The 26,349-nt window shown below is 38.9% G+C and overlaps 1 protein-coding gene and 1 long non-coding RNA gene across 7 annotated transcripts in view; one reads left to right on the forward strand and one right to left on the reverse strand.

Moving 5' to 3' along the window:
- Positions 1-26,349, reverse strand: part of NF1 (neurofibromin 1) — a 258,716-nt gene that overhangs the window by 72,474 nt on the left and 159,893 nt on the right. The window lies entirely within an intron of this gene.
- On the forward strand, positions 20,474-24,880 carry LOC130544760 (uncharacterized). The gene is made up of 2 exons (XR_008961307.1): positions 20,474-20,549; positions 21,295-24,880. It is a non-coding gene; the product is annotated as an uncharacterized LOC130544760 (long non-coding RNA).

Genomic DNA, 26,349 nt, shown 5'->3' on the forward strand with positions numbered 1-26,349 from the left:
ACAACCAGGCAATGAGCCCAATACAACACACAACAGGACTAAATTGGGCATAGGACGGATCTTACCATTCCACATCAAACTGCACTGGGACATAACTAGAAGAAAATGGAGACCTTCCCACAAATACAAAAGTAAGCCACCTTATGAATTAGAGACGAACGTAAGTAAAGGCCAAGAGTCCAAAAAAAGAAGCCCTGAAACAAGACTAGATTAAAATGCAAGAGAGCAAAACCGAAACAGGTGGGCCACAAAAATGAGGTATGTAATTTGTGAGACCCAAGGAAGAATCTATTTCAAGCAATTCCCAGAGTTGGGAAAGAGTCCAGAAAGAAACTTTTATGCTCCTTCCTGAGACATTTTAAAATAAGATAAGTCTTCTTTCCAGGCCTGGGAACATTTCTATTCAGAGAGAGAGAAAAGTAATAACTCTCTAATGTGCTCTTTTTTTTTTTTTTTTTTAAAGGACCAGGCTTATGGGAAAATTACTGTTAAACTTCAATAAAGCAATTCCTTTCCTGTGCTGACTAGTACAGTGGCTCCTGAACATTTCTTTGCCCCAGCAAACCTAACTCACTATGTCAGGGAATTTCACCACGAAGAAAGGGGGTTATTTGAAAAAGTCCCCTAAATGACTTTAAAATTCACTACCTTTCCAAATGCGCAAGCTGTTCCCACTCTCTCCCAATCACTGATCTATTATCTTCACCAGAGATATAAAGGCTAATTCCCAGATAGTTCCTACTCTACCACAAACTCGTGTCTTATTTCAAAAAACACATATCCTGAGTTTCACAACAAGTAGGTATCTTCACTGAGAATGCCAGATATACAATGCTGTGTTAGAAATATTATGGGGAAAAGTGACAAGAAGATGCAATTATGGATTACAGCATTAGCAGTACCTATGGATTATGCCAATCTGACTAATCTGTCTGCAAAATGTAGAGGAAAAACCTCAGTAAATCTATAAGTACAAAGCATGTCAACTACAAGTCCTTAGAAAAAAGTTATTACCTAGCCTTAAAATAATTAGATAAACTTCCTTCTAAGGAAATTGTTTTCTTATCATTATTAATGGAGGAGGGCTCATTATTTGCCACTAACACAAGAACTACTGTATTACTGGGCTCCATAAACATGTCAAAACACATCAGTCCTCTCAAGCTCCTAAGATATGTAACCATCCATCCACCCCTAAGGCCTGGTTCTATTTTACAAGTAACTTTTTCCTACCAGTCAAGAGGATCCAAATAAGAGCACAAATTACAAAGCAAATGCAATAAGGGATAAAGTATCAGTGAAGAGTGTGTACTCTGGTGTCTAAGGTTCTAGGCCTAAATCCTGCCTCTGTCGCTTCGCAGCTGTACAATTCTGGACAAGCTACCATTTCTCTAGGTCACAGTTTCCTCATGCCTAAAATTGGCCAGCACAACTTACTCATAGCGTTTTTCTTGAGGACCAAATGGTGTAATTCACAGAGAGCCTTATTAACGCAGTGTCATGCAACCCCCCCACTCTACATGAGGCAGCGCTGCTGCTAATGTTCAGAGTGTTATCACGTGTATATGTCCAAGCCCACTGCTTTGAGAAATGCATGCATGTAGAAATACCCAAGCTCTACACCCTATCAGCAATAGAATGAAAGGGGGTGTGTGCTTCAGTCTCTGCTCTTCCACCCCCCCAGAATTCAGGTTCATATTAATGGAATAGGGAGCCAGAAAAAAGCCAGAGAAACATTCATTATCAGAGCAGAATGAGAAGATGTCTTCTCAGTTAAAGGATCACAGGTATGTGCTATTCAATTCTTCCATAACAATGCTCTGGAGCAGCGGCAAGTTCCTTCAATAGACACCAAAAATGCCAGATGAAAGTCAACCCCAAGTCTTTCGTAAGATTATTCCTTGTGAAATACATTTTAAGAACCAGATAAACAATGACACCATGCATTGCAAACCACCAGCCAACATTGTGGCTGATTAAAAATGAAAAGTTAGATTTCAATTAAAATTAGAATCAAAACAATAATGCCCATTATCATCAATCTCTTCAACAGTATTTAGGAAATTCCAGAACAGGAACAACAGATACAATTATATGGAAATAAGAAACAAAATATTATTAATAGACTGAAATAACCGCCTAGCCAAAGGATTCTTCAGGAATGCCTTCAAAAGAATAACTTTAAATAAGCAATGAAAAAAATACGGAACCACAAATGATTTTCTCATATCCCGGCAACAAATAATTAGAAAATTCCAGGAAGAAGATACTGCTCATGGCAGCAACAACAAATCAAATCTACAATGCCAAGAAATAACATTCACATGAAATGTGCAGGACCAAATGGGGAAAAGCTAAAAAAAACATTAATGAGAGGTATTAACCAAGACTTGATGGAGACGATAAAGATTTCTCCATTCACCTATTCTTTCACTCAATACACATTTATTCAGCACTTGGAATGTACCAAGCATCAAGGCTAAGTACAGGAGACACACCTTGACTGATACTACAAAGATGAGATTACTTCCAGTATAATTCATGGATTAAACCAACCCTGACAAACATTCCAATGAAATTCTTTTTGGAACATGACATGAAACCCTGAAATTCATCTGGATGGATAAATAAATAAATAAATAAATAAATAAATAAATAGTAGAGGTATCTTACACTTTCTCTAGAGGAAAACACATCTCAGCTCTAATAATGAAGACAGAATGGTAGGTCATAAAATTAGAAAGGAAGATAGACATTGTATAGATATGCAAGTGCAACCAGAGCACGGTGCACAGAATTCCATCTCCTCACAGGGTGGTTGTGAGGAGTGAGAGCAAAATGAGATAATTCACGCAACGTGCTCAGAACAGTGCATACCACATAGTAAATTCCTAAACATTGTTAGGAATTTTGTTAACATTGTTAACTTGAGAAGGAAAAAAAATCACAAATCAAATGGCAAGGGTAAGGCTCAATAAAGAATGCTGGGGAAATTGGAACACAGCCCAATTTAACACTCACTTCATGTGGTACTCCTATATAGTGCACCAAAAAGACAACATTAAGAGAAAGGAAGTCTTAAAACCATCAGAAGAATTTACACATATTTATGAATCTCTGGGTGACTTTTTTTTTAATTAGAAAAAAAAATCACAAAGAAATCATCAACAGGTTTGTCTATACAAAACTCCCGAACTGCTTTATGCTTAAACAATGCGCCTAATAAAAATATTCAAAGAATACCATAAAGGAGATTGTTAACCAAAAGCTCACAAAATTGGTAAGAAAAATATTTAGATTCCCAGTGGTAAGTGGGCAAAGGACATAAACAGAACATTTAAAAGACAGGAAGCATGGTGACTGGTAAGTATCTGGGAATACCGTCTACCACACAACAATCGAGAAATAAAAATAAAGTATGATACCATTCTCATTAGTAATTCAGCAAGCAATTTTTAAGAAATAAAAATTAAGGCTGGGGAAGACATCACGAAGTAGCTCCATTCACATATTGGTACAACTCCTCTGGACAGCAACTGGCAATTGTGATGAGAAAACCGCTATTTTGAGTTGCTACCTAGGCATCTTGCAGTATGACAACCCTGCACAAACCCAGAGTCTGGACATTTAGATAAAGACCTGGGCTTAGGATTTTCACCACAAGTTCCTGCTTTGCTTTTCCTGGGGCACATTTTTAAATAACTGCTTAGAGTTGAGCCCGAGAAAAGTAGTGACCATCACCCCAACAACCTTATAAGTAATAGGTGCTTGCTACCCCGTGCTCCGTGCTCCACTTTCTGCTTGCTGGTAACCTGGGATGGAAGACTGCCCTTCCTCCAGCTCACTGTGCATCCTCCCCCTCCCCCAACATTTCTGGGATCCATAAGTAATAAATCGTAGGACTTTTACTTCCCCTGAGTGAGTATACTGAAACAAATCAAATCAAAACAACCCCAAGGCTTTCACTTCCCCAAAGCAGAAGCTCAGACGCTGAGGGACTCCCTGCCAAACCTGTGTGGGTGGTGTGTGCCTCCTCATTCAGCAGCTCATAATCTGCATACTTTTTTTTTTTTCTTATAATCTACTCTCCTCCCTTTTTAAATGAAATACAGTTGAGATACAATGTTATACTAGTTTCAGGTAATCAACATAGTGATTCAACAATTCTATACATTACTCCAATGCTCCCCGTAAGTGTAGTCACCATACAATGTTATTACAATATTATTAACTATATTTCCTCTGCTGTACTTTATATCTCTATGACTTATTTATTTCATAACTGGAAGTGTATACCTCTTAATCTCCCTCACCTATTTTACCTATTCCCCCACTCACCTACCCTCTGGCAACCACCAGTTTCTCTATATTTGAGTTTGTTAGTCTGTTTGTTGTGTTTTTTAGATTCCACATCATGAAATCATATGGTATCTGTCTTTCTCTGTCTGACTTATTTCATTTAGCATAATACCCTCTAGGTCCATCCAGGGTGTCAGAAATAGCAAGACTTCATTCTTTTTTATGGCTGAGTAATATTCCATTGTATAATATATCCACACCACATTGTCTTTATCCATTCATCTATCAATGGACACTTGGGTTGCTTCCACATTGACTTTGTAAATAATGCTTCAATAAACATATGGGTGCATGTATCTTTTCAAATTAGTATTTTTGTTTTCTTTGGGTAAATACCCATTATAGTACAATCTGCATATTCTTTTTTTTTTTTTTTTTAAAGATTTTATTTATTTAGTTGACAGAGACAGCCAGCGAGAGAGGGAACACAAGCAGGGGGAGTGGGAGAGGAAGAAGCAGGCTCATAGCAGAGGAGCCTGATGTGGGGCTCCATCCCATAACGCCGGGATCACGCCCTGAGCCGAAGGCAGACGCTTAACGACTGCGCCACCCAGGCGCCCCTGCATATTCTTAATTTAATACACCTGCTACAGGTCTCCCAACACAGCAGTGATCAAAAACCTAAAATATGGGGCGCCTGGGTAGCGCAGTCGTTAAGCGTCTGCCTTCGGCTCAGGGCGTGATCCCAGCGTTATGGGATCGAGCCCCACATCAGGTTCCTCCGCTGGAAGCTTGCTTCTTCCTCTCCCACTCCCCCTGCTTGTGTTCCCTCTCTCGCTGGCTGTCTCTGTCAAATAAATAAATAAAATCTTAAAAAAAAAAAAACCTAAAATATTTTAACCTGTAACCTAGTATATTCTAGGTAAATTCTTTCTAACAGCAAAAAAATGGGAACAATGCTAAATATCTATCATTAGGACATGAGGTAAGGAAATCATGATCCACTGACCAGAAATATTATGTGTATAGTAAAAATATTTATGAAGAGTTTTTTAAAGTTTGAAAGGTGGAAAATGCAAAAACTAGAAAGATAAGCAAAAAATATTGGATATAAACATAATACAGAACTATGTATTAAAAACAACAAAAAAGAGAAATACATCAAAATGCTGATACTGTATACCAAGTATGTTTTATTACCTACTTTGTCCTTGAAAAATGCAAGAGATACAAAAAAGAATGATTGAAACAGCTGTCCAGAGATCTAGGTTGAGCAGGAAAACAAGAAAATGAGACGAGACATGAACTGTACATAGGTAGGGGCGGTCAACAAACTAGAGGGTATCATGAAGTAAAGATCAGCGATGGAGAGGCATAATCAGAATTCTTGGAAGCACCTATACAGGCATAACTCATTTTATCAGGCTTCACACTTTACTGCACTTTGTAGATAATGCGTTTTCCTACAAATTGAAGGTTTGTTGCCACCCTGCAAGTCTATTTATGCCACTTTTTTCGATAACATTTGCCCTCTTTGTGTCTCTCATATTTTGGTAATTCTCCCCAATATTTCAAACAATACTTCAAAGGTGATCTGTGATCAGTGATGTTTGATGTTACTACTATAAATGCTCTGGGGTGCCAAGAACGGAACCCATAAAAGATGGTAAGTAAATATGTATGTTCTGACTGCTCCACCAACCAGCTGCCCCCCACCCCACTTCATGTCTCTCTTCCTGCCCTCCAGCCTCCCTATTCCCTGAAGTGTTCGAGTGAAAGGAAGAGTCGCACGTCTCTCACTGTAAATCAAAAGCTAGGGGCACCTCGGGGGGGGTCAGTCAGTTAAGTGACTGACTCTTGATTTCAGCTCAGGTCAGATCTCAAGGTTGTGAGATGGAGCCCTGCACTGGACTCTCTGCTCAGTGAGGGGTCTGCTTGAGATACTTTCTTTCTACCCCCTCCCCCCGCTCATGCTCTCTCACTCTCTCTCTCTAAAATACATAAATAAACTTAAAAAAAAAATAAATCAAAAGCTAGCAATGACCAAGCTTAGTGAGTAAGGCATGTCAAAAGGCAAGGTAGGTTGAAAGCTAGGCCTTTTGTGCCAAACAGCTAGCCAAATTGTGAATGTAAAGGAAAAGTTCTTGAAGCTACTCCAGTGAACACACAAACAATAAGAAAGCAAAACAGCCTTATTGCCGACATGGAGAAAGTTTTTGGGGTCTGATTAGATCAAAAACAGCCACAACATTCCCTTAAGTCAAAGCCTCATCTACAGCAAGGCCCAAACTCTCTTCAGTTCTATGAAGGTTGAGAGGCGAGGAAGCAGCAGAGCAAAAGTCTGAAGCTGGCAGAGGTTAGTTCATGAGGTTTAAGAAGAGAAGCATTTTCCATAAGAGAAAAGTACAAGGTGAAGCAGCAAGTGCTGAGGCAGGAGCTGCGGCAAGTTCTCCAGGAGATCCAGCTCAGATCATTCGTGAAGGTGGCCACACCAAGCAGCAGATGCTCTGTGTAGACGAAACGGCCGTCTGTCGGAAGAAGACGCCACCTAGGACTTTCATAGGTAGAGAGAAATCGATGCATAGCTTCAAAGCTTCAAAGGACAGGCTGACCCTCCTGTTAGGGGCTAATGCAGCTGGTAACTTTAAATTGAAGCCAATGCTCACTTATAAATCCGAAAATCCTAGAGCACTTACGAATTATGCTGAATCTCCTCTGCCTGTGCTCTACGAATGGAACCACACAGCCTGAATATCAGCACATCTGTTTACAACATGGTTTTACTGAACATTTTAAGCCTACTGTTGAGACCTGCTACTCAGAAAAAAAAGACTCCTTTCAAAATATGACGGCTTGCTGACAATGCACCTGGTCACCCAACATGGAGATGGACGAGGACAGTAATGTTGTTTTCATGTCTGCTAACACAACATCCGTTCTGCAGCCCGTGGACCACGAAGCAATTGTGACCTTCGAGTCTTACTTAACAAATACATTTCATAAGGCTACAGCTGCTATAGATACTGATCCCTCTGATGGAACTGGACAAAGTAAATTAAAATTTTTCTGGAAAGGAGATACGATTCTAGAAGCCATTAAAAACATTTGTGATTCATGAAAGAGGTCAAAATATCAAGATGAACGGGGGTTTTGGAAGAAGTTGATTTCTTTTTTCTTTTTTTTTTTTTTTAAGATTTTACTTATTTATCTGACAGAAAGAGAGAGCACGTGTACAAGCAGGGGGAGTGGCAGGCAGAGGGAGAAGCAGACTCCCCACTGAGCAAGGAGCCTGATGTGGGGCTCCATCCCAGGACCCAGGGATCATAATCTGAGCCAAAGGCAGACGCTTAACTGACTGAGCCACCCAGGCGCCCCTGGAAGAAACTGATTTCAACCTTCATGGATGACTTTAGGGGTTTTAAGACTTCAGTGGAAGAAGTAACTTCAGATGTGGTAAAATAACAAGAAAATTAGGATTAGATTAGAAGTGAAGCTTGAAGATGTGACTGAATTGCTAAAATCTCATGTAGAATCAGAACAGATGAGGAGTTGCTCTGGTGGGTGAACAAAGAAAGTGGTTTCTTGAGTTGGAATCTATTCCTGATAAAGATGTTGTGAAAACTGTTGAAATAACAATGGTTTTAGGATATGAATACACTTAGTTGATAAAGCAAAAGCAGGTTCAGAGGACTGACTTCAATTTTGAAAGAAGTTCTACTTTGGGTAAAATGTTATTGAACAGCGTCACGTGCTACAGAGAAATCACTCCTGAAAGGGAGTCAACCGATGCATGAAACTTCATTATTGTCTTGTTTTAAGAAACTGCCAAGGCCACCTCAGCTTCAGCAACCAGCACTCTGATCGGTCAGCAGCCATCAACACCAAGGCAAGAGCTTTCACAAGCAGAAAGAAAACAACTTGCCGAAAGCTCAGATGATTAGCATTTTTAGCGTAAAGTATCTTCAGTAAATGTACGTGCATTGTTATTTTAGATATGCTATTGCACACTCAACGGACTACAGTATGGGGTAAACATAACTTTTACATTCACTGGGAAACCAAAAAATCACTGGATTCATTTTACTGTGATATTGGCTTCGTTGCTGTGGTCCGAACGGAACCTGCGGCATCTCCAAGGTCGGCCTACACACCATATTAGCTAACGCCAGTGCCACACAGCCAGTTGTTGCCAGGATTGTTCCCCCAACAATCTAACCAGACAAGCTCCTTTCTCACCTTTAAACAAACAAAACCCCCCAACATTCATAATTTCCAAGTCTCAGAATACCATCTAAACTATCAATATGGTTTACTTATGGTCAGGCCCTTGCCTCCCTTTACAGTAAGTAGCATCTTCAAATTTTCCAGTTCCATCACTGTATAGTTCAAGCAAAATGCCTTTCAGTCCCTCTAGTTCACCGTGCTCTCTCTTGCCACCCAGCGTTCAGAAATACTGCATGTCCTCTGCGGTGTACTACTTTTCCTCTTCTTCCCCTGGCAAACTCTTATTCATCCTTTTCAGTTTAGATATTACTTCCTCCTAGTTTTTTTGAACACTTGATCTGAATTTATAAATACAGATCAAAGATATGTAACTGGTGTGCTAACCTACCTAGGACAGACCAAGTCAAACCTCTAAAAGCCTTACTCTATAGTCTAAGTTTCTTCCATTAGGTCAAAGTAATAGCTTCAGAGCCCAGGAAAAGGAGAGATCTAAAAAAAAGTTATGAATGAAGGAAGGGGCACCTGGGTGGCTCAGTTGGTTTAAGCCTCCGACTCTTGGTTGTGGGTCAGGTCACGATCTCAGGGTCGTGGGATCGGGCCCCATGTTGCACTCCATGCTCAGAGGAGAGTCTGCCTGAGATTCTCTCCCTCCCTCTCCCCTGCCCACTCTCTCTCTTTCTAAAGTTAAATAAGTAAAATCTTTAAAAAAAAAAAAAAAAAAGAGAGAGAACGAAGGAAGATTTGGCTAGGCGGCTACCTATAAGAAATTAGCTCTGGACAAACGAGAGTTACCAATGGAACAATTCCAGAGAAAGGTTAATTCCGATACCTGTGAACAACTTAGTACCAACAGATTGCTTGAGGGAAACCAGTCATGGAAACAGAAACAAACGCCACCTCAATTGTTAATGTGTTAAGCAGATTAGTTTGCTTCACGCTTTGGAAAGTGTTGTACAAAGTGAGGCTTTAAAGAAGCTTAACTTAAAAAAAAAAAAAAGTCATTTTGGCTCAAAGCCCCAATTCCACTAAACATGTTTAGGAACTGGTGGAGACATAGGCTCAATACACCTATTTAGCCTTTCTATAAATTCTGGCCCGATATTATTAATTTATTGGAAGTTATTGATGAGATCAAAGCACAAAAACTAAACACATACACACACGTGCATACACACACACACACAGTAACAAGAGCAAACCATATAGTTCTTTTCTGATCAAAACAGTGTTCCAAATGTATTTAAAGCACATGGTGGTTTAATAGAGCAGGAGAGGTTTTCTCACCTACAGTCTGTGTTATTATCTTGGGCAAGTGATTCAATGTGTCTTCTGGTAAAAATCTAGTCAAGAACATGTATTCCATATAGGTATTTTAAAGAATACACTAAATCGTGTTTATTAAAGCTACAATTTAAGGAGTACTGTTGTCCCTTGTTCAAGAGATTCTTGGGCAATCACCAAGATCAGAAATGGAAACGACTGAACCCATAATGGTACCTAATTCCCCATGTATGGTAGTCACACTTCAAATAACAAGTTTACAAGGTTTGTTATTTATTTGTCCCATAGGAAATACGATTTAGCATTAAAAATCAGATATCTGAATAATTTACATAGGTATCTCAAGGCCAAGTATCACACAAATCTGATGAAATATTCAATACCAGGAAACGTTTTTCACTTTGTGACTTGCTGCCCATAGTCACCATTCAAACAAACAAACCGAACACCTCTGGGAGCTGAAGGGATTGAAATGCCTGTCAAATCCTTGCCTCAACAGAAAATAAACCAAGATTGAATGGTTTTTCTTGAGAAAGAAAAAAACCCAAAGCATCAGTAAGGGAAAACAAAGATGTCATCACCACAATAACCACCAGGAAGGCCCTCGTTTGCCAAACAAAGCCTCAGCAACCGCTGCTGCGTGTAAGACATCGTGTAATGTAAGAGTAACTGGCACACAGCCATATCCAGTTCTATTACTTAGACAGCAGGTATTCAGCGCAGTTCCTCATATTGATGACAAATAAGCAAAGAAATGTGTAACAATGTCATCTATTGATGAGTTCTAATACTTCCTCATGGTATAGCTTTGCTACAATGATTACATGAAATCTTTCTTGCTTTAGCAAAGTATATACTTGGATGAAGTGCTAGAAGTCTCTTGCCCTGACTCTAAGTTAAAAACAAACAATAAAAGCTGCAGGACATGAAGTATGAACTTAGAGACACTGTAAAGTTTCTTTAAAGCACATTTAAATTAATCGAAGCACCAAGGCGTCACCTGAAACTAGTAAAACATCTTCGCATATTAACTATGAGTTGACTATAAGCTGATTTTAATTTTTAACATAAATGTCATACATGATACAAGTATTACTAAGAGCCAGTTTGTAAGCCACATAAGAAAAAACTCATTTTAAACAAAAAAAGTATTATTAAACTTGACATTTTGTCTTATCAAAAAAATTTCAAGTATGAAGATTTTCTTGCCCTATCTAAATAGACTTCAGACTTTGACAGTCCTTCCAAAAATTGTTTCCCTTAAATGTTGTGCTCAAAGGCAGCAGGATTTAAAGTAAGTACGTCACTTCCAAAAGTGACTCTTCTGAAAGAAACAACAGTCACTTGGATGTATTTATTCTTAGATGCTGGTTTCAGAGTTTTGCCATGTTGTTTTATATTACACTCAAACCTCTTCAGAACATCTTGGGATTATTTCCTTTCAAGGATCATATACTAAAAGAGGTGAACCACTATTCATTAAAAAAACAACAACAACCACTGGTGTGGCAGCTGGGTGGCTCAGCCGGTTAAGCGTCAGCCTCTTGATTTTGGCTCACGTCATGATCTCAGGGTCATGAGAGCAAGCCCCGCATCAGGCTCCGTGCTCCCCTATGGAATCTGCTGGAGATTCCCACTCTCCATCTCCCTCCTCCCTGCCCCCACTCATGCCCACTTTCTAAAATAAATAAAATCTTTAAAAAAACAAACCTGTTTTTCATAGCAATACATGGACTGTAGCCACTAACCATATTATTTTGTAGTACATGTCAAGTCACAACTACCAGATTATTCAGAATCAATCACTAAATCATCTTTGGTGAGTAAACCAAAGCCTCATTTCACTAACACCCAAGGTCACTACACTTCTACAAATCAAGGATTACCGAAAACAAAACCACTAGAGAAATTTTTTGGCTCAATTCAGAACTCCAATTCTAACCGCTATTATTAAATCAAGTCTTCTTCCTTCAAATTACGGTCACATGTGTCTATAATTTAAACTGATGATTAAATATATAGAACAATTAAAAGCTAGGTTCATTTATTAAGTGTTCTTTGAATTGTCACACGTGCTGCTAGATTCTCTGTATCTAGATAAAGACATCTAGACTGAGGAGCTAAAAATCCAAGAGGTGAACAGAAAATTTATATTCCATGCACTCTTAGCTTCACTGCAGCATTACTTAAAATAGCCAAGGGGCACCTCAGTGACTCAGTCGATTAAGCGTTTGACTCATAGATTTTGGCTCAGGTCCTGCTCTCAGGGTTGTGGGATCAAGCCCCACACTGGGATCCATGCTCAGTGGGGAGTCTACTTAGGATTCTCTCTCTCCCTCTCCCTTTGTCTCTCCCCCTGTGCATGTGTGCGCACTCTCTCTCTCTCAAATGAATAAATCTTAAAAAAAAAAATTAAATAGCCAAGACATGGAAGCAACCTAAGTGTCCACTGATGGACAAATGGACTAAGAAAATGTCACACGCACACACACATGGAATATTATTCAGCCATAAAAAAGATGTAAATCTTGCAGGGCACCTGGGTGGCTCAGTTGTTAAGTGTCTGCCTTCAGCTCAGGTCGTGATCCCAGCGTTCTGGGATCGAGCCCCACATTGGGCTCCCTGCTCAGTGGGAAGCCTGCTTCTCCCTCTCCCCTCCCCCTGCTTGTATTCCCTCTCTTGCTGCCTCTCTCTCTGTCAAATAAATAAATAAAATCTTAAATAAAAAAAAAAAGTAAATCTTGCCATTTATAACATAGATGGACCTTGATGGCATTACAATAGGAGAAATAAATCATAGAAAGCCAAATACCGTATGATTTCATTTACATGTGGAATCTACAAAAACAAAAAGAGTGAACTCACAAACACAGAGAAGAGACTGGGGGTGGCCAGAGGCAGGGGTTGTGGGGTGGGTGAAATGGGTGAAGGTGATCAGAAAGTACAAACTTCCAGTTATAAAATCAGTCATTCCTGGGGATATAATGTACAGCATGGTGACCATAATTAATAATACTGTATTAAATATTTGAAAGTTGCTAAGAGAGTAATCTTAAAAATTCTCATCACAAGAAAAAAATTTTAACTATGCATGGTGATGGATGTTAACTGGACTTATTGTGGTAATCATTTTGCACTATATATACAAATACTGACTCATTTTGTTGTATACCTGAAACTAATACAAGGTTGTACATCAATTATATCTCAATTAAAAAAAGGAAAAATTATATTCTAACATGGTCATTGTTAAACAGTTTAGAATATGCAATAATTTAGTAACAAGGTATTTTACCAAAATTTGCCTAAAAAGGCAGAGGAGAACAAATGTTGGATGAGGCTGTGGAGAAATTTAAATTTTTTGTACACTGCTGGTGGAAATGTAAAATGATAAAGCTGCTTTGGAAAACAATTTGGCAATTCCTCAAAAGGTTAAACATCAAGTTACAATTCTACTCCTAAGGCATACATCTAAGAAAGTAAAAAACATATATCCAGACAAAAACTTATACATGAATATCCATGGCAGCATTATTCATAATAGCAAAAAATGGAAACAATATCCATTACCAGACAAATGGTTAACAAAATGTGGTATGTGCATGCAATGGAATATTATTCAGCTATAAAAAGGAATGGAGTACATACCACATGCTACAACCTCCAAGAACCCTGAAAAAACTGTGTGCAGTAAAAGCAGCCAGTCACAAAAGAGCATATACTGTATGAGTCCCCTTATATGAAACGTCTAGAAGAGGCAAATCCATGAGAGATGAATGCCAGGGACTAGGGGGTGTGAGTGGGTTCAGAATAGGGAATAACTAATGGGTATGGGGTTTCTTTTTGGGGTGATTAAACATCTAATTTAGACATAACTGCACAACTCTGTAAATATACTAAAACCAATGAATTGGATATGTTAAAAAATTAAATTTTAAAATACATGAATTCTATCTCACTAAAGCTGTTTTTTTTTTTTGTTTGTTTTTTGTTTTGGTTTGTTTTTAACTTGCCTAGAGGGATAACGGTCAGGTTACTGAGATGGGTCTTGAATCAGAAGCTGGAGTTTGCCCTATGTTAAAGGAAGGGCATCCAAGGTCAAGGGTAAGATGGTCAGTGTTGCTGAAGCACAAGGCCTGTAACATGAAGTTTAGACTATCCTTCCACAGATATTACTACTCACTGTGATGGCTAGTCTTCTATTATTAAACTTAAATGACCAATCGAGACAAATGGTTTCAGGGCTTTTTTGACCACTGTAGAAGTAATGTACAGAATGCTCATTTGGCATTCTGAGCTTTCTGGGCAGACTTTGTGTCTTTGCCTGCTCTTATAATCTTCTTGACAACTGCTCTGATGATACCCTCAGCAATATATCATGAATACATTTTTCTGAGAACAGCCCAGAAGCACATGAGGCTTACTTGGAACCCCATCAATGACTGTAGGATCATCCGATTTCCAAAATAAGGCCAGCACCTAGCTTTTTACCAGAATGACTTTCAACCTTCTGCTTTAGTTCAGCAACCCTGCAACTTATAGGAGCAGTCTAAAAGATTACAAAGAAACTTGTACGACATGCTAAGGAACAAAGGCTCTATCTTGTAAGTCAGTGGTTTTTGTTGAAGTGTGGTACCCATATGATGCGGTGGTATAAGAAATAGGCATTTAATAGTTCTGCATTTCTTTTTACTATAATTATCTTTTGTTTACTGGTTTTGTAGTTATAGCGATCAATACTCATTTTCTATTTACTGGTTTTCTAGTTATAGCGATCAATACTCATTTTCTATTTTTCTATTAAGAAAAAAAAGTCCAAAAAAAAAAAAACCCAATAAAAAATACTGAGGCAATAACAGGAGTTTTGAAGAAACGGCAAAATCCCAAAGGTGGTATACGAATGCCTTACATATGAAAACTGAGCTAACAGGGGCACATAAGAGGTTTTATCCAGAAGTAACATGTCATATTTTAGAGAGATCATTCTGGCAGTAATGTGGAAAATGGAGGGGATGGGGTAATATCCTGGTGACAAAGAATCCAATTAGGAAGTTGTTGTAATAGCCTAGACCAGAGATGAGCAAATTATGGTCCACTGGCAATATACTGCCTACGTGCCACTTGTGGCCTGTTTTTGTAGGGCCTGAAAACTAAGAATGGTTCTTACATTTTTAAAGAGCTGTTCAAAACAAAGCAACCCCCAAGAAAAAGAAAAAAAGAGCAAGAAAATCTTTTTGATTTGTAAAGCCTGAAATATTTACTACTTGGTCCTTCACCAAAAATGTTTGCTAACTCCAGCTTCGACAACTGATTAAAGTGTAAACTGAGTCTGTAATATGAGGATAAAGCATAAAAAAATTTCTGAAGCAAAATCATTAAGACTTAATGACTAATCAGTTGTACATGGTTAAGAGCAGGTAGAAGTCAAGACTGATGTTCAGGCTTCCACTGAAAGCTCAAGGCAGATGGAGATATCATTATCCAAGGGAAGGAAACAGAAAGAAGCAGAGTCTCTCTTAAAAACTAAATCACTTTTTTTTTTCCATTGGCAACAAAAAATAAGAATAAATGGTAACAAGCCAAAATTAGATTAACAGACTTACAGTATTATAAAATTAGGAAACAAACTTGCTCAAAGACAGACATTTGCCCTTGGAACATGTATTTTGCAACTAAGGGGAAATGTGTTATTTTTCCTATGTTACATTTCTAAAACGAAAAGGCTAGTATTTTACCATAGAAGAAAAAAGTGCTTAGGTACAATTCTAAAAGGTATTACATTTAAGTCTAACATAACCTGCTTATGCATATTTGCACATCCACTTTCTCGGGAAGCTTACAAATAGTTTCTTTACAAGTAATTGTCCACAATGAAAGCCACTTGTGCTACACAATCCTGAAATGTTTTAAACGTTTAAATACAGGTAAAAGCCCACTAGTAGCATGATAAAAATGTCAATCCTGAAAACCCTAACTGCTTTCAGAACTAACCAAACATACATAACTTTCTTTTTTTTTTTTTTTTTTTAAAGATTTTTTATTTATTTATTCGACAGAGAGACAGCCAGCGAGAGAGGGAACACAAGCAAGGGGAGTGGGAGAGGAAGAAGCAGGCTCATAGCAGAGGAGCCTGATGTGGGGCTCGATCCCATAACGCCGGGATCACGCCCTGAGCCGAAGGCAGACGCCCAACCGCTGTGCCACCCAGGTGCCCCCAAACATACATAACTTTCAAAACTTTAAAAGTTTCAGGGACACGAGGCATAGGAGCAATAGTACTAAAGAGGGTTGTCGTTATTTATTTTTAAAGATTTTATTTATTTTTAAAGATTTTATTTATTTATTTATTTGACAGAGAGAGACAGCGAGTGAGGGAACACAAGCAGGGGGAGTGGGAGAGGGAGAAGCAGCCTCCCGTGGAGCAGGGAGCCCGACGTGGGGCTCGATCCCAGGATCCTGGGATCATGACCTAAGCCAAAGGCAGACGCTTAATGGCTGAGCCACCCAGGTGCCCCATCTAGAGAGTTATCTTTAAAAAACAAAAAGTGCTTCCACTGCTAAGAGTGTGTGCGTAACTGCCACCCAAGAAAACATTCAAGTGTCCTAGTCATGAGACAAAAATCCAAAGACCAAAGAGAAAAGTTATGGAAGGGAAGATAGGGCCTAATTGTTTCTAGAATAACATACTAATATTGCAACTTGAAATTCTCAAGAAATTGATACATAAAATTTATTAGCATTGAGATGCTTTTATAAATAAGACCACTTTTCCCCATTTTTTAAGAGTTCTGAAAGAATATGTGAAGGTAGAAAGTTCTAGAAACACCAAAAGAAAAAAAAGTAGGCCAATTCAAGGTAATATAAGTATGTAAAGGAAGATACTGCTCTTATAATTGCTTGCTAGTTCCAAAGCTCCAGCCTTAAATATGAGAAAGTTAGATTTCCCAGATAAAAATTAACAACACAGTTCTATTCTGATATCAATCCTGGCTACTATTTACCTAAAGCTTACTATATGCTGGGCACTATACTGAATGCCATTCAAATATTATCACAATTAATACTCACAATAAACCTATAAACTTGGCACAGATCCCATAATTCCTCATCTGAAACCCCTGGGACCAGATATAGTTCCGAATTTAGAGTTGTTCAGATTTTGAGGAAGACAATACAGTGCACATATTGTTTGTAGCAGTTTGGATTCTGGCAGGAAACAGGTGGCACACTCAACTTGGGATATTAGAGAACATGCATAAAGGAGAGGGAAGGGTTTAGTATAAGAATATAGGAAAACTATAAAGGATAATGAGAGAGTAGACCTGAAGGAGCAGGGCAGGCAGCAGTTACCAGAAACCACACACAGAGAGGGTTGCCCAACAAAAACTGTTACCTTCATGGAGGAATGCAGTCAACCCACACTGACCTTGCAGGAAGCGAGCCCAAAGAATACATTATTCCCCACAGCCCAAATGGAAATGAATGAGAAAGAAGCTCAATGCTATCTTCCACACACGGCAGCCTCTCAGGGAACAACAGAGCGGAGAAGTAGAGGGAGTGGATCTGGAGAGGCAAAGGCAAGTTATCCAGCACACAGCTGCATCAGTCAGCATAAACGAACTTCTGTCACACACCAAAATAACCCTCAACAAAAGACATGTTACAAGTGTATCATGTCATCCAGTAGTTCAATCACGTCTAAGACCCCATTCTGAGCCTTCTGTTTCTAGTGGGTACCGACAGAAGAGAACAAGATGAAGAGTGGTGAGAAGGCCTGGAAGGGACACACATCAGGGGAATCTACATTCTGCTGACGAGGACGCAGTCACACAGTACCACCTGAACATAAAGACGCTTGGACTGGTATCGTAATATGCGCGGGAGGAACAGAAGGAACACAAATTAAGTACAGCCGTATTGTGTATTACGTAACATCCACGCTAAGTGGGACAGAAATAGACAGTACTACTGACAATAATGTAAGCCTCATGCCAATGCAGGTTAGTGTTTCTGCCAAACTTTTTTTTGGCAAAACTTTACATTTTCAGACGATTTTGGATCTCAGAATTGCAGGTAAGCGATTATGAATGTGCATTATGATCCACGTTACACAAATGAAAAACCCTCTCAAACAGCAGTCAGAAAACAGAGACTCAGACCTCATCTGAGACCTGTGACCGGCGCACTTACACTTGGGAAAACAGCAAATGACCAAGTGGCTCTTACTATTTTCGACATTATTAACGATACCAGCCTTTGGACATGAAGAAACAAAGGAGATACTGCCATAAATGCCAATGTTCACTGTGTCCTATTCTGGCTCAGCACTCACTGTGCTCACAGGTAGAGGGGTACAGACAGTAAGAGGTAACGCCTGACCATGAAACGCCAGAATATGGTGCAAGAAAGACTGAGAATACATCTATAGCCAAAAGTAGGCCCTGATCAGTGCTCTAAAAGTATGAAGTCTTCAAATGACTGATTCTGAAGTGTAAAATTAGGGAAGGCTCACATAAAAGGCACTGCCATCAGCATTAGACCTGGAAGGAAGCACAAAATTTTGAACAAGGAAGAAGTACTTTGGGCAGACAGGGAAGGCTGCACAAATGTACAGAGGCAGGAGGTATTTAAAGGCCTAAATAATGGATAGCAAATGATTTTTGCTTAGGAGCATCTGAGTGTGGGAGAGTTCAGAATTTCAAATGCTACTTAATTCTCATCACGAGGCCTGGGCAGCTTAAAATTAGTAAGAAAAAGAAAATAATGGGGCGCCTGGGTGGCACAGCGGTTAAGCGTCTGCCTTTGGCTCAGGGCGTGATCCCGGCGTTACGGGATCGAGCCCCACATCAGGCTCCTCCGCTAGGAGCCTGCTTCTTCCTCTCCCACTCCCCCTGCTTGTGTTCCCTCTCTCGCTGGCTGTCTCTATCTCTGTCAAATAAATAAATAAAATCTTAAAAAAAAAAAAAGAAAAAAAGAAAAAGAAAATAATGAGGAGTCCAAGGTTGGAGAGCCATTTGGCTAGGTGATGATGCAATTAAGTGAGAAAGAGATCACAAGAAGAACCTATCTGGGTTCAAAAGTAGGAAAAGGAAAAATTTTGAATTTTAAACAAGTTGAGATTGAAGTGTTTGAAGCATCACTAAGGAGTTACCTGTGCATTACCTGAGTACTCTGATTTATAAATTTCTACTCTGGTTGCTAAGAGGCTTTTTATGTTGACTTCTAGGTCTAATCAATCACGCTAACCTCCAATTAAGTGAGGTTCTCTATTATATGTACCATATAAATAAGATGTAGCAAGCACTGGTTCTATTCATTCAGGAGAAAAACAAATCTTTACTGCAAAGTAAAATAAGTGAGGAACATGTACTGACTTGTACTCTGCCATTTATGTAGCAATTTCCTTGTATGTCAACACCACCGTTCACAGCCCTGCAATTTTTAAAGAGTGCTGGCCAATATGATGAAAACATTAACACAATACAACCGAACTTCCCTGTATGCTAGTTACAAGGAAAAGAAGTAATCAAAAGACAAGAGACCTTTAAAGAATATACTTAACGTGCTTCAATGTGGGTGGTTTAATGTATTTAAAAAACTTTGTTGGGAGGGGTCCCTGGGTGGGTCAGTTGGTTGGGCAACCGACTCTTGATTTTGGCTCGGGTTGTGATCTCAGGGTGGTGGGACTGAGCCCCACATCAGACTATGCAATCAGCAGAGAGTCTGCTTGGCTCTCTCTCACTGAAATAAATAAATAAATCTTTAACCAAAACGAACCAAAACCAAACAACAACAACAAAAACAAAACAAAACAAAAAAAAAACTTCGTTGGGGCACCTGCCTGGCCCTGTCACAAAGCATGTGACTCTTGATCTCAAGGTTTTAAGTTAAAAGCCCCACGTTGGGAGTGGAGTCTACTTAAGAAAAAAAATTATTAATAAAAAACAACTTTGTTAACGCAGTATGATAGTATCACTTTCATATGCAATCTTTTCTTATTTAGTTTTATATTCATAAAATTTAACTTCTTTTCTAATAGATTAGTTATGTATTGTTAAATGCCTGGAATGCTATATTCCCAAGTTATTTTTAATACTTTAAAATAACCATGGTCAGACACTGCCAATAAACATATATACAAGATCTTTAAGAAAAATAAAGACATCTATCTCTAATATACTTACTTGATTTTAAGTCATGATAATCAGAGCAGGCAAAATAACATATTCCTCTAGTTAGTCAATCCAGTGAAGAAACCAACTAATGAATACATAGATAAGAGGAATAACAAAGATATATTCACCGGGTTCTTTAAGCAAGTAGAGGGACGCCTGGGTGGCTCAGGTGGTTAAGAGTCTGCCTTCCACTCAGGTCATGATCCCAGGGTCCTGGGATCTAGTCCCGCACTGGGCTCCTTGCTAAGTGGGTAGCCTGCTTCTCCTCCCTCCCGCTCCCCCTGTGCGTGCTCCCTCTGACAAATAAATAAAATCTTTAAAAAAAAATAAGCAAGTCGATTTTAGACTTTATTTGAATTCCTTGATGTCTGCCAAGGTCTGTCTGTTCACACCGGTTGTTTGGAAAACACCCAAAAGGAGATTTTCAAAGAGCAAATCACAGGTCAAGTTCAGAACACGTGACTTCCTCACTAATTATATTTAAATAGCATACAGTAAGAAGTTAGATTCCCCACAGGACACTGAAGAAAGCCTGAATTCATAATCCTCAAAGAAAAAAAACATCAAAAGGTAATATTAATTTGAAATTTTCTGAATTACATATTAGAAATGTAAGTACTAGATTTCTAAAAATTAAAGTTTGCGCTTTAAGTTAAAAAAAAAAAGAATATTTAATCATGACCAACATGAGCTAACTGTATTATCTCAAATGTGACAACCCATTAGATGTGAATGTAAGATAAAAGAAAATTAGTCTTACTTTAAAAACGGTTTACTCTTAAACTTTTGGTCTTTGTCTATACTATGTTTTCATATTCCACATCTACTAAGGAATTCTGGACTAGGAGTTCAAGTTCTAGTTCTGGTCATTTTCAGATATGCATCCCTCAGGCAACTTATGCCCTTTGTCTGAGCCCATCTGTAAAATGAAAGAATTGATACTGATCCCTCTAAATCTTCCTCTATCTTAAAATCTATGAAACTGTTTTGGTTTTTTTTAAGATTTTATTTACATATTTTATAAGATTTTATTTTTATTATTTGACAGAGAGCACAAGCAGGGGAAGCAGCAGAGAGAAGGGAGAAACAGGTTCCCCCGTTAGCAGGGAGTCTGACATGGTGCTCAATCCTAGGACCCTGGGATCATGGCCTGAGCCACCCAGGAGCCCCCAAAACTATGAAACTGTTAAACTAAAGACTGGCATTTCCCCTGGGCTGGAATGAAGTTTCCTTCAGTTTTCCCCCCTTTAAAAAAAGCTAGTTCTTAGATTTGTGTTCAAAGTGTCAGTAAATTTCTGTAATTATTTTGAAACAGGAAAATGATGTTCAAGCTATCATTCATCAGCCTGTTCCTCCTGTCTGTCACTAACACTTCAGGGATAGCTAAAACACTGATGACCCCAGGGTCTATGACAGACTCGAGTCCCAAGATGAGCCTGAATTCTATGACAACCGCAAATTCCAAGACAACTCTGAATGCCAACACAATCTTGAATTTCAAGACTTTAAATCTCCATACAACCTCAAAATCCAAGACAACCTCAAAATCCAAGACAACTTCAAATATCCAAACGATCTCGAACACGAAGATGATCTCAAATACCAAAACAACTCAGAAAACAGCAGTGAGCCCAACGATAGCCATGACCCGAAATGTGAAGACTATGAAAAGTGGCAGCACAACACTGAATCCAATGGTCAACATTCACTTTCTTCTCTATACACTAAGTTTGCTGTTCTGTGTGTACTCAGACTGAAATGGACTTGAGTGGTCTGCATTCCTTCCTCAGTTCATTACTATCTGCTGAATTACAACAAGCACACTAAGAAAATCAAATTTATTTCAATTTATTTCTTAGGAAATTATCATTATTCTAGCTTAATTAGGTTGTAGATTTTAATTGTGTAAGTTTAATTATTACCTTAATATAATGCTTTCCTTCCTTATAAATGATAAAACAAGCAAAATACCACACATTTGCCTTTTAAATGTTTGAAAAATTGAACAGAAATGCCCATTTTTTCATTAAAGTGTAAGAGAAGAAATTATATTGGTGATGCTTAACCAAAGTACACCTGTGTGTGTGACAGAGGGGAATAGGGGATGGGGAATAAAGACTGGTGTGTGCTATTTTTCTATTGTTTTATTTTTTACTAAATAGACAAATGCTAATTTTTTTTTAAAGATTTATCTTAGAGAGAGAGAGAGCGTGTGCGCACAGGCGGGAGGGGCAGAAGGGGAGGGAGAGAGAATCTCAAGCTGACTCCACACTGAGCTTGATCCCACCACACTGAGATCATGACCTGAGCCAAAACCAAGAGTCGGACACTCAACCGACTGCACCACCCAGGTGCCCCAACAAGTGAGATTCTTATAGGAAATACTACAGTACTACACAAAACAATACACCTACCTATGTCATCATACTTCATGAATATGGAATAGCAATATGTTGTCACAGTAAAAAAAAGGTGCCAATTCTGGTGGGGTTTTTTTTGAAAAAATTTTTAAGTTTTTCTTATTTATTTAAGTAATCGCTACACCCAGCACTGAGGCTTGAACTCATGGCCCCAAGATCAAGAGTCACATAATCTTTCAAATAAGCCAGCCTGCTAACTGCTGTAATGCATAATACAGCTGGTCCAATGACAAGATTACCTTGCTCTGAGTAAACCTTTGTCTGGTATTTGAAAAGGTCATTTGTAAATTTGCCTAGATTCAAAACTCTTCCCTATAGAAATATATCTCATAACTATTGGAAAGTTTCATGCTGATCTACAAAGGTTTACTTAGCCCAAAAACTTCATACCTAACTTTTAACACCGATAATAACCATGTCATTAATAGTGCAATTGTTAAGGTTTGAAACCTTAACAACTCCAGCTCTGATTCTTAAGAATTATGCCACCATGAGTTAAATACATGACCCTGTGTGATTCCCAAACTTCAGTAATAAACTGACTACAAATGAATCACTTTGGATGACTGCTGAATATACAGATTAGGCTCTCCCCAAGAGATTCTGATTTGGTAGCTCATGGTAGGGCCTGGGGATATGTTTGCTTGTTTTAATTCTCCAGGTCATTCTAACAGCTGGGTCTGGGAACGACTAACAACTTCTCTTAAGTTTCAGTTTATACACATGTCAATCACTGTTAATAACAATGCTTCAGAAGGTTACTGTTAGAGTTAAATGAAAAATTCTAACATGTACACAATTTGCCTGATGCAGACAAAGCACTCAGGAAACGTTGGCTGTTACCATTATTATTACTACTAACTACTACCCCAAAAGCAATTGCCAGGTATCACAATATTCCTAAGAGGAAAACTCTTCATTATGACTTTCAGGTTTTATATTTTTAATTATTCTCCAAAAATAACCTGTATTTCTGGCAACAAATCAAATAATACAGAGATACATAACAAATATTGTAACTGGTCCTCTACCTTCTCCAATCATACTCCCCTGCAATAAGCAACATGAACAGCTTAATCTATTTTCACACATTTCCAGGTCTATATATGCTTGTGCACACATACTTATATGACAAGTGTCAGTCTTTTTAAAGCTGTAATGGAGGACTTCTGTTACTTTCGCCTGCTCAGCACCCATTTTTCCTCATCCTGATATCTGCCACCCAAATTTCCTTTGGGAAACTCTGCCCCTGGTGCCCTCTCTTTCAGTTCATGCAATTCAAGTCGGGCTGGCTTCACCACGGAGCTCCAGGGATGTGTGCATGACTCAGGCCTAGACAACCAAGACATTCCATCCCTTTGCCACAATGATTGCCTCAGGAATTGGCAAGTGACTCAAGCCAGGCAGTAAAACCAGCACTTCTGCTGTACCTACTGGGAAAGAAGTCATTTTCCCTCAGCTGGTAAGCTGAGAACTCAAAACACTGCTGGCCACAGGAAGAGTCTCCTGGGAGTAAAATCAACCCAAAGGAAGTAGAGTCTAGAGACAGAGAAGACAATGTTTTCCAGATGACGCTGTTCAAAGCTCTGCACATGGTCGTGCAAGAAGCCACACCATCTCTTGATCTACTTAGGTACATGTGCCAAATGATGCCCTTTTGGTTTGCACAAGTTTGAATTTCATTTCTGTCACTGTAACAAGCAAAATAAACTTAACACGTTGCATATTATTCCATAATATAGGGGTATTGTTATATACTCAGCAAGTTACATTGTTTTCAATTTTTTTTGCCACCATAAACAAGGCTGCAACTGTTCTTGTATTTATGGTACTTTTTTTTTTAAGATTTTGTTTATTTATTTATTTATTTGACAGAGAAAGAGTGAGAGCACAAGCAGGAGGAGCTGCAGGCAGAGGGAGAGGGAGAAGCAGGCTCCCCTCTGAGCAAGGAGCCTGACATGAGGCTCAATCCCAGGACCCTGAGATCATGACCTGAGCCGAAGGCAGACACTTAACTGAGTGAGCCACCCAGGTGCCCCTATTTATGGTACTTTACTATAGAGTAGGAGCATAAATATATGGGAGGGAATAGCAGGGAAAGATTAGAAACTAAATTAGGTCAAAATTATGGAGCATCCTGCATGCCTGACTACAGAACCTGAACTTCATATGAGGAATCAATGGTGCTATTTAACACACTGAGAGAGACAAGACAAGATATGTACTGGAAACTGCCTCTGGAAGCAATGTTAAGATGACCTGGAAGAAGTTATCTGGGGATTAGGAAATGGGAGGATAATGCAGCATTAGTACAGGCAAGAGCTAATAAGGGACTCTCAGGAATGGCAGCGGGAGAAAAATGGTTTCAAAGGCATTTTCAAGATGCCTAAAAGAAATATTAAACCATTAAGATCCAATATTAAAAAAACAAAAATTAAAAAAAAAAAAGACAGCCCCCGATAAAAGAAGAGCACTAGGTGGTTATTTTGAATCACATGATTGCCAGACAGGAACATGTACTTGACTTCAGGAGCAGCCAGAAACGTACTGGCTGACCAGCACCTAGCACGAAAAGTTTTATCAAACAGGTCTATTTTAGCTGAACCACATTCTCTTTGGAACTTGAAGTATGCAGTGCTGAGGTATTAAAAGAGTTAGTAGGTGTGGCTAAAACTGAAAGGATACAGAAAGAGAAAAAACAGGAAGCAGAGTTGAATATGAAGCCATGAGAAAGTCAAAGATTGTAAACTAGTTCCAGAACTGATAAGCCACCTAGTTCTGTCTACACCTGGGCAGGCGCTGCTGTATAATCCATGTTTTTCCTGAGGCCCACCTTTCTGAGAAAATAAGAATGTCTTCTTTGCAATAACATAGGCCTAACTGAAACAATGTAACTGATTTGTCAGGATCCCATAGCTAAAATCAAGACTAGGTGACTATAATGAGGAGGATAAAAGAAAAAGCTAAGAATTTTAAATGATTAGGGTTTCTAGCATGGGAAAGAATAACGATGTAACTGACAAAGAAAACACAGTGTACAGAAGCCGATTTGAATATATACTGAATGAAGTTTTCCATATTTCAAGTCTGAAATGTCCGTGGACTATCGGTAAGGAGAATGGAACCTACAGGTCAAAAAATATTAACTAAGACATAGTAGTTTAAACCACAGAAACACGGGAATATCAAGAAAAGTTAAACCCGAGTGCTCTTTGACAACGTTGGCTAGGAGATAAAGCCTTTACTATCTTCTTTTGGACTTGCCCAGTGGAGGAAGTGGGCCTCTCTCTGCTCTGAGCTACTATGTGCTCAACTGTCTTGGAGCTAAGACTTCATACCAGGTGAAAATGAAGGCTGAGAGGAGTTCCAGGAGGTCTAAATGAAAAGCTCAAAGTATTGAAAATCTGAAACTGGAAGAGCCCTATCCAAAAACAAAAACAAAAAATCAAAGAAAACCTCAAACACACTCTGTACAGAACTTTAAAGTCACAAAATACTTTAAGGGAGAGGTAGACAGGCTAGCTTTTATAAATGCCACCCCTCACTTTTTTCCAACATAAAAAGAAACAGATTCAGAAAAAAATAAAATAGGCAAGGAACCCAGTTTAAAACAGGAGTTGAGCTCCAGCCCAGCGTTCCAAGATGGCGGAGAAGCAGGAGACCTAAAGTTCGTCTGGTCCCAGGAATTCAGCGAGAGAGCTACCAAACCATTCTGAATACCTATGAACGCAACTGGAAAACGAAGAAAAGAGTAGCAGAAACTCTATGAACAGAAAAGCGACCATTTTCTGCAAGGAGAAGAAAAGATGGAGGAGTAGACCCTTTCTCAGCTGGTCCTGAGTCGAACTGGATATCTACCAGACCATCCTGAAAACCCACGGAATCAGCCTGAGACACAGGAAGATACACCTGGATCTCTACAAACGAACATCTCCAGCGCTGAGTATTGA

Source organism: Ursus arctos, unplaced genomic scaffold (genome assembly GCF_023065955.2).
Source record: "Ursus arctos isolate Adak ecotype North America unplaced genomic scaffold, UrsArc2.0 scaffold_24, whole genome shotgun sequence".
Classification (NCBI taxonomy): domain Eukaryota; kingdom Metazoa; phylum Chordata; class Mammalia; order Carnivora; family Ursidae; genus Ursus; species Ursus arctos.